This window comes from Mya arenaria, chromosome 7 (genome assembly GCF_026914265.1).
Source record: "Mya arenaria isolate MELC-2E11 chromosome 7, ASM2691426v1".
Lineage (NCBI taxonomy): Eukaryota > Metazoa > Mollusca > Bivalvia > Myida > Myidae > Mya > Mya arenaria.
The window spans coordinates 32,081,629-32,090,414 of record NC_069128.1 but is presented as its reverse complement, the minus strand read 5'-3'; the positions used below and the strand labels follow the sequence as shown (position 1 = coordinate 32,090,414).

General features: G+C 34.9%; 1 long non-coding RNA gene across 1 annotated transcript; it reads right to left on the bottom strand.

Moving 5' to 3' along the window:
- Window positions 1-1,178: 1,178 nt before the first annotated feature.
- Window positions 1,179-3,424, bottom strand: LOC128240109 (uncharacterized). The gene is made up of 3 exons (XR_008262044.1): window positions 3,377-3,424; window positions 2,270-2,347; window positions 1,179-1,241 (listed from the first exon to the last, which is right to left on the bottom strand). It is a non-coding gene; the product is annotated as an uncharacterized LOC128240109 (long non-coding RNA).
- Window positions 3,425-8,786: the final 5,362 nt, after the last annotated feature.

Sequence of the window (8,786 nt, the reverse complement as noted above, 5' to 3'; positions counted from 1 at the left end):
TCATTTCAACTATGAATTTATTTTTAACTTTCAACTTTTCTATAGCATATGCAATAAAATACTAGTATACCAAAAATAAAAGCCATGAACAATATGATTGTTCAACTTGCATTATCTTTGACCTTTTGATATGACCATTTTCCAGTTTTGTCTATTTGTAAGTTGTGCTCTGAGGAATAAAGTAAGACTGTATGAATCATAAAAAGCAATAAAAACACTAAAAATATGCCACACCCCCTGTAATTTCTAATACAGTAGTAAAATCAAGCAATTAAACATTTAGAGCTGCACTCCCACAGATATACCGTTTTCACAACTTTTTTTGTCTTGGAATGAGCAAGTGTTTGCGTAATTTTCTGCAAACTTATGATAATGATAAAAGATTGCTGACAAAAGATCAGATCGCAGATTTCATATTTCCGTTATACTATTGTAATATTGAACGTGAACCGACTGACCCAAATGCTATTCTAAATATTTTTTATGTGCAGAAACCTTAATCCTATTGACACAAAAGTAATCCAATTGTATGTCTTCACAAAACATTCTACAACAATATTTGTCAATTTAACTCAAAGATTGATTATTGTTTTTTTGTCAGACAAACACAGAGATGGCCCTATATCGCTCACCTGATTTGAGAAAGGATTCTAACTTAGTTATTGTTTGGACACTTACTGGACACTTTTGGTCTGACTTTATAATGCAGCTGGTGAAAATATTAAAAGTCCCTTAATAATGGGCTTACAAAAACATGAAAAAAATGTATTTGTTTAAAAATTACAAAGGGACATAACTCTTACAATATTTAAGTTTGTATTGAGCAGAAAAACCTAAAATACAACCTTAAAACTATATTTACAAGTAAAACAAAAAAATCTACAGATATGTTTTTTTGTATCTGGTTTTTGAGAGAGAATGATCAGAAGAAAACATCACACATTCACAATCATATTAAAAAATATTTAGTTTTTTTTAAAATTATATTCTTTTTCAAAAACACTGCAAAAGACAAGACATATGCGTTTCAATTTCTTGATTTAATACATTGATGATTATCAATTCTTATGAAGCGAGATGGGTCTTACACTCTAACCACTGCAACTTGCATGTTCTTAGTTGCTCAGTTATTACCTTTCTTAAAATTCTCCTCTTGATCTGAGCCACGCCAAAATGATGGAAGATGCTTTTGTTGTCTTTTCCATCGGAATGTATAGCACCTCTGTGTTTCTGTTTGTCTCCTGAAATAGTAAAAGTTTATAATAATAATAACAATAATAATAATCAGTGACTTGTATAGAAATTATTTTCACCGATTGTGCCTTGCACATTGGGGAACAAAGTTGACTTCTGAGGAGAAGATTTTTCCATATAGACATATGGCAAAAAGTAGCTCCGCACCCTGGAGCAATGTTTTTTATGAATCAATATCCGGTGAAAAAAATTCATACAGGGTATTGAAACATTTTTTGCTTCAAATGAAGACTTTTAACAAAGATAACTTAACTAGCTCTTCATCATATTAAATAAAAATTAGCACAGTCTATGCCGCACACGGTGCCCCGCATTTGATCTTTTACCAAAGTTTGATTGAGAGTTTAGTTTCACATCGACAAGTCTTTTCAGGTCTATTAAAGCTGCACTCTCAAAGATTGAATGTTTTGAAAAAGGTTATATTTTTTATCTTGGAATGAACCAATGTATGCGAAAATGCATGGAAACCAGTGATATAAGACTGCTGACAAAAAATGTCTTTGAATTCCCGTCAAACATATGTCCAAACCAAATTCAAACTTTGGACAATCACTGTCATTCACGATGAAATTCAGCACTTCTTGCCCAGTATATATACCCTTGCTTTAAGCGGAAGGCAAATTAAAACAAACACATTTGTCCGAAATTTAATCAAACTTTAAATGGTAGTAGAATTGTCATTTGTTCACGTAATTTTCAAGAATCAGGAATTGGGGAACATTATAAAGCCATTTAACGATACAAACAAGACGTACGTTTTATTTTAAACGTACAATAGTAGAACCAGGGTAATATGCAAATAGTTATTATCTCAGAAAAAGGACATGAAGACCAGTTCATTTACCAGTAGCATCTGACAGTCAATAATGGTTCTGAGTTTAAAGAGCATAATTTCCATTTTATTGTTAGTTTAAACATTATATATTTAACAACAGTTGTGAAGAAGGAGTTATCATTATATAAGATTATATTATCTGGCAGTGGTTGAAAATGTAAAGTGAGACCAGTTTTTTACCTGTTATTGAACAAACTGTTATGTTGGCAGGACTGTCCTCCTCAGCAATGCAAAGAACAGCAATGACTGGCTGGCACTCTGTAATATGGCGATTAAACATTTTGTCCAATTAAAACTGTCCCATTCTAAACAATCCATCAGCAATATATATAAATGAGCTGCGCCATGTGGAAATGTGTCTTGGGAAGTTGACATCATTCCATGTAATGATGCCATAAAGATGAGCAGAAGACATTACTTACTATGCAGTAAAAGTTCTTACTTTAACAGTAAAGATATCTTTTTTTGAGAAAATTTATCAAAGTGAGCTCTTTTATGTCATGTTTCTAAAGTACCGTAAGTCTTGTACATATCTATGTTACATATATAAATAATAAACAGGAATAGAATGAGGAGTTGTGTACACACTAATTCCTCCTTATGTACTGTGTAACTCAAGAAAAACAATCCATAATTCTAGTAAATCTCTAGAATTCCCTTACTTTTCTCGCTGTACAAAAATAAATGAGGAGTTGCAAACAAGCAGGGCCATAAAACTTTTGCTATTTAAACTGTACTGCAACAGCAATTTAAAGACAGTGATACTCATTGATGGAATAGGCACTTAGACAGCTACATTTTCTGAGAAATGGAGATCTGACTAAATATTTATAGATTTATTTGAAATAAAGAACATGATACAGTGTTTGTGTTAAACTTGTTACTTATCCCTGATTTAACACAATCATTACCTTCAAAATGGTGATAAAATAAAAACAAATATACCTTATTAAACACTGTTTACTATCACATCTGTACCCCCCCCCCCCCTTCTTACATACTTAAGCGGCTCTTACCAAAGTAAAGAATGAAAGGTCCACAAGGCCAATTATAAACCATGAACCATGAGAATCCTGTTTACTAATTTGATTTTAAATCACCCAAAAGGCTTTCTACACTGTGTCACATAATGGTTCCTTAATTTAAATCTAGTCTCCAAAGGTGTCACAGTTGTGATTTCATTGAAAGACTTGAGATACGTTATTTAAAAAAAATGACGAAAGGAAAGCTTAAACGCAGAAGTCTGGCCGGGTATACAAGCCTGGAAATAAATACGCAAAAGCTCACCATGCTGCTAAGGAGTCTTATATAATTCCCGGCCCCAGTTCAGCTGGATATGTTGGTTCCATACGGCTGGAAAACCGGCCCGGTGCACCCAAGCTTCACCATCGGCAGTATCTGCAAGAGGAGGGTGTAAATCTGGGAAAACGCATTTATAATCAATTTGCGAAAGTTCTTATCCGTCATAAGTAGTGAACATGTATGTGGCTTATAGAACATCTGAAATTAAGTTTAATGAAGGAGACAAAGTTCGGTCTGGGATCTAAACCTGGATTTTGATGCTGAAATTGTAAGGGCCGATTTCAGAACATCCACTCTCACTCACACTCCAACCACATTCCCGTAAGGGACACTCAAATGATCACTTGAGTGGAATACGGGGAGTGACACTCAAGTGATCTGTTCATATTCACACGCCTCGCTAACACTCCACTTCATCAAGTGAGCAATACAGTATATAATTATACACGTATGTTTACATGATCATATCGGATTATCTGTTTGACTATGGTGATGTTTACATTATACATTGTAAACATATGTTTATTTGAGATTTGAGTACCTTATTGTTAGTTATGGCAACAAACAAATAAACATAATTGTTATTCTGAAACTGAAATTTACATTTTAAAACAATTGGTTAATAAAAATAAACGTTTTGGATTGTAAATAACTGTTGCAAAATGCGTTTAAATGTTTATGTAGCCGTTTTCCATTGTATCACGTAATTTAAATATGTATTCATATATAATCTTGCTTTTGTATTCTACATAAAGCGGTCTTAGCGGTTGAAAATAATAATATATGGAAGTTGAAAAAATAGCAGATGGATAGAATTAGCGAATGAATCTACTTCTTATGGGGAAATTACTCCTCGGAGTGAAAAACAACTCGAGAAGTGTAGGGGAAAATGGATGAAGATGATGATAATAATAATAATAATAATAATAATAATAATAATAATAATAATAATAATAATAACAATAATAATAATAATGATGATGTTGATGATGATAGGGTGGTGTTGGTGTTGATGGTGCTGCTGCTGGTACTGCTGCTGATGATGATGAAAATGATAATAATAATAATTATTATAATGATAATCATAATAATAATAATAATAGTAATAATAATCCAGCTGAATGTAGGCTGGAAAATACATATCAATTCCCTGACCACGCTATGAAATGGCCTAGTCAAGTTAGCGGCCTGGCGGCCTAGCCGCCTCGTGTGACTAGCGGCCTAAAATTGTTTCCTATTCCAATGCATTTTATATGCGTTCTTGTCTAAACAATGATAAATTAAATGTTCCTATTCATAAATCAACATCCTTTAGCGAATATCAGCATTTCCCCCTTTTCCTGCGCTGCTGGATTGAGTTTTGGGGATTTTTAGGCCGCTAGGCCACCAGGCCGCCAAGTTCACGCCGCAGAGCCGCTCAAGCGTGATGTATTTTGCATAGGAGAACAATTATTTTAGCATTGTTATAGAAGAAAACTCATATAAAAATGCTCTGAAGTAGAAAACAATTTAAGGCCGCTATGTTAATGTACGACTAAAAACATTGATTTATCATATTTCCCATATAAACCCTTGAACCTTGAAATAGAGAACAAATTTAGGCCGCTAGTCCGCCAACTTCACGCCGCTAGGCCGCTCACTTCATGCCGCTAGGCTGCTAACTTCACGCCGCTAGACCGCTAACTTCATGCCGCTAGGCTGCATACTTCGCGTACATTTAGCTGCCTGTCTTTGCAGCCATCGATGAATTGCAAACATCAACATTGCTGGGGGTTTAAGATCATTGCGAAACAAACAAATATATGATAGGCCCATCCTTTTGAATTTGTTTTGTTTATAGATGGCCACGTTATTGAATGAACATGTACTTCAATGGATTATCCCGGTCTCTTAAATATTGTCTGGGAATGAGCATGTCCCTTATTTGTTCCAAATATTTGATATATTTCATCTTTTCTACTTGTCATGTACTTTTTTCACTCACACTCATTCAATTCGTATTCACAACCAATCCTCGAGGGCGGTTCAAGTGGCCTAGCCGAGCACTCACAAATGTCCCACTCACACAAAACACTTGAGTCTCACTCACACCTTTGATTACGGATATACATTTCACTCGAAAATATCTGGACCGTTATGTGATTACAGAGGATTGACTCATTGAGTGTGAGAGAGAGTGATTGTTCTGAATTCGGCCCTATGTTTTGTTCAAATGAAGTATAAACTTACAGTGAGTACAGAGATATCTTGAAGTCCAGATTTATCGCTTACCTAAAGTTCGTAGGGCTACAATTGAGAGCTTTGCTGTAAATTGCAGGAACTGTCCCCATGAGCCTTTTGTCTGATAGGGGAATGGTGGCTTTGGTGATTGGTGGTACCACTATGCATTTCTTATCCACACACAACACAGTGTATCTAAAAATGACAGAGAATGGCCATGCACTTATGAAAGCTATGCTAGAAATACGCCGTTATGATTGTATCAGATGACATTTCCACACAGAAATTGTGAGGCCTCCAATACAGCACTACTGACATCAATGACGAAAACATATATATCTGTAATGGAGCTGTGCTGGTTCTGTGGCGTCAAAACCACTGCAACTGGGCAATTCACTAGAAACATCTTTTCAGAAAAAAGAAACAACCAATACTGGGTAGCCCTTTTCACCCAGTGAACACCCAGAGCATCTAGTTACTTTGAGCATCTATTTACTTAGAAGTACAATGTAGCCTCATTAAGATCTTAAATTAACAAAAAAGTGTATCCGAAAGCTTTAAATACTGAACGAAGTGTAACTTTGAGGCGGGCTGCGAGCAAATACATTCAAGGGCAGAAATCTCCCAGAAGTTTGAAATAGATTGTGCAAAGCTCTAGCTTGATGATTTTGGCCCAATTTCAAATTGTTACTCAGTAACACGGCGGCGTAAATTTAATCAAACATCAATATAGTTACACAGGAAAATAAGAAATAGCTTTAAACACTCTCACATTCATGGCAGAGTGTCTGATGACGGTCCAGTATGCCAACCAGGACGGAGAATATGTGAAGCATGCACAAACTCACACACCTTTACAGCCCAACATTTGGTTATGGTTTCACAGTTATTCATTTACACAAAGTCACAATCAATCAATCAATCAATCAATCAATGCACACCCACCTGGAAAGGTACGACATCCTTTGGAAGAGATGAATCTTGCAGTCTGGTAGACGGTTGCTGACTTAACTTTATTGTCCCAAGCAGCAACTGCAATTAGATAAACATGATGTTCGCACTAAAACAAAGCTTAGTATTGAGTAAAATTAAACATTCAGCCTGGTGGCTGGAGTAACATATCTAAATCTCTAAATGGATGATCTGATCCCAGCCAACAGATCAGCGAAACACGAATTGTATTGCGTGTCCAGGGGGGGGGGGGGGGGTCCCAAGGATATCTTGACGCAACTTACCATAGCCGCCTTCCTTTTTGTTCACAAAGCCGGCACACACAGTTCATTCTTAGTTTGCATGTTGTGTACTGAAAAGTTCCAGCTTTCCATGACACTCGCAATAAACCTATCCATGAATTAAAACAAATTAACAAATAACTACCAGGTAATTATGGAAATATAAATGTCATTTTTTACTTAAATTATTGATAAATACAACTTATATTGCAGTCAAACTGGATAAAATATCAGGAAAATGTATCCTGTTCCAAAAAGTGTGTTTTGAAGTTGCAGACAATAGTCCAAAGACCAAGAATTTAAGTGTTCAGACAGGGGCAGGCAAATCTTTAAAAAAATGTCAAAATTTTAAAACTTAAATAAAACTAAAATTATACAAACCTTATATAAATCATGTGTAAACTTGAAAATGCATACAAGAATACAATGTACACATAATCAAATGCTACCTGAGAGAATCATTTTTTCAAGAACAACCCGCAAGCCTTTCGTTGTGGGCCGACACCTTTAAACCTCTTTCCCGCACATAAATTAAACACGTCTTATGTTTTGTCAGTGCCGGTTTTGATGACCAGTATAAATCCAAAAGCAGTTTTTCTGCCAAAATTTACCCAAATGATTTGGATGAATGCTTAACAAGAAAGTGCAGTGTACACAATCAAATAAAGTATTTAGTGTTCCAGAAATAATGAGCAATCTGAAATCTGACCCCTTACATTCCTTAAATATTCACAAAGTGTTAAGTTCTTGTGTTTGTTATCTTTTTATGATTCAAATGGTAAAAAAATGGTGCAAATGTGAGAAGCCCTGAAGAAGAAAACTGATATTTTAATAGAAATAGTGATGAAATCACTGACATTATGTTTACTTAGCAACTAAAGCAACAGACCAACCAGACCTACCAGTGTGCTAATCTATATTTAACTGCTAAATTTTAAAAACCCAAAACATACAGATAAGATATGTGGCGCAGTTGTTTACATTGTGTGATTTAAATGCATATATTTTTGTTGGTGATTAGTTTAAATCCAACTGAAGCAATCTCTTATCAATATTAACCTTATTTCATCCAACAAATTAAATATTTGAATGTTGGAAGATTTGTTTTCAGAAGATCAGCAATAATGTTTTTTCTTTAATTGTCTCAATGAAAAATGTAATGTTCAAGTTTATAGGCGCTGTTTTATCTGAGAATTTTCCTGGGTGTGAACCGCTTACTGTGTCCAAGTTATCCAAGCTGGATTTAAGACATTACTACAATATGGGCAATTTGCTCTGCCATTTTTATAGATAATTGTGTATTCCAAAGGTATTCTTTTGGTACATTGAACTCCCAACAATATTTGAACTCCTGACGTCCAGCACCGCTGTCAGATTATCTAATCCAACCATTATGCCATTGCATGCTCTTTACTGAACGAAAGATAAATGAATACTCACAATTTTGAACAGTATTTTTTGGTCACAGATAGCAACCTTTTAAGCCCACTTAAACCTGTCTTCCCTATTTGGCAAACAGAGAATTTTTAGAAAATTTGTCATCTGATGATCCGGTAAATTTTGTATGGATAGACTAAACACTGTTCGAATATAGCAAATCAAAACTAACATTTTGGGTTTATTCAGTGTAGACCCTTAAATATCAATTTTGATTTATAAGTATGTAGGTTTGTTTAAAAGCTCAGTACAGTTTACTTTACTTGTTAAGTTATCCAATTTCTGTAAATAAATATTACTAAACTTGACTATAAAATACTGTAGGGGGGCGTGTCGTAAAGTTAAGAAAAAATCCAAATAATGCAACAGTCAATTGCAGCATGGGCCCCCAAGGTCCTGCTAATAGCAGGGACTTTGACTTTCGGTCCAGCCAATCCCAGGTAAAATTCCCGCTCTGCACAGACAAACAGCTGGTAAAAGCCCTGTCAAATGAATTATGGTCATTT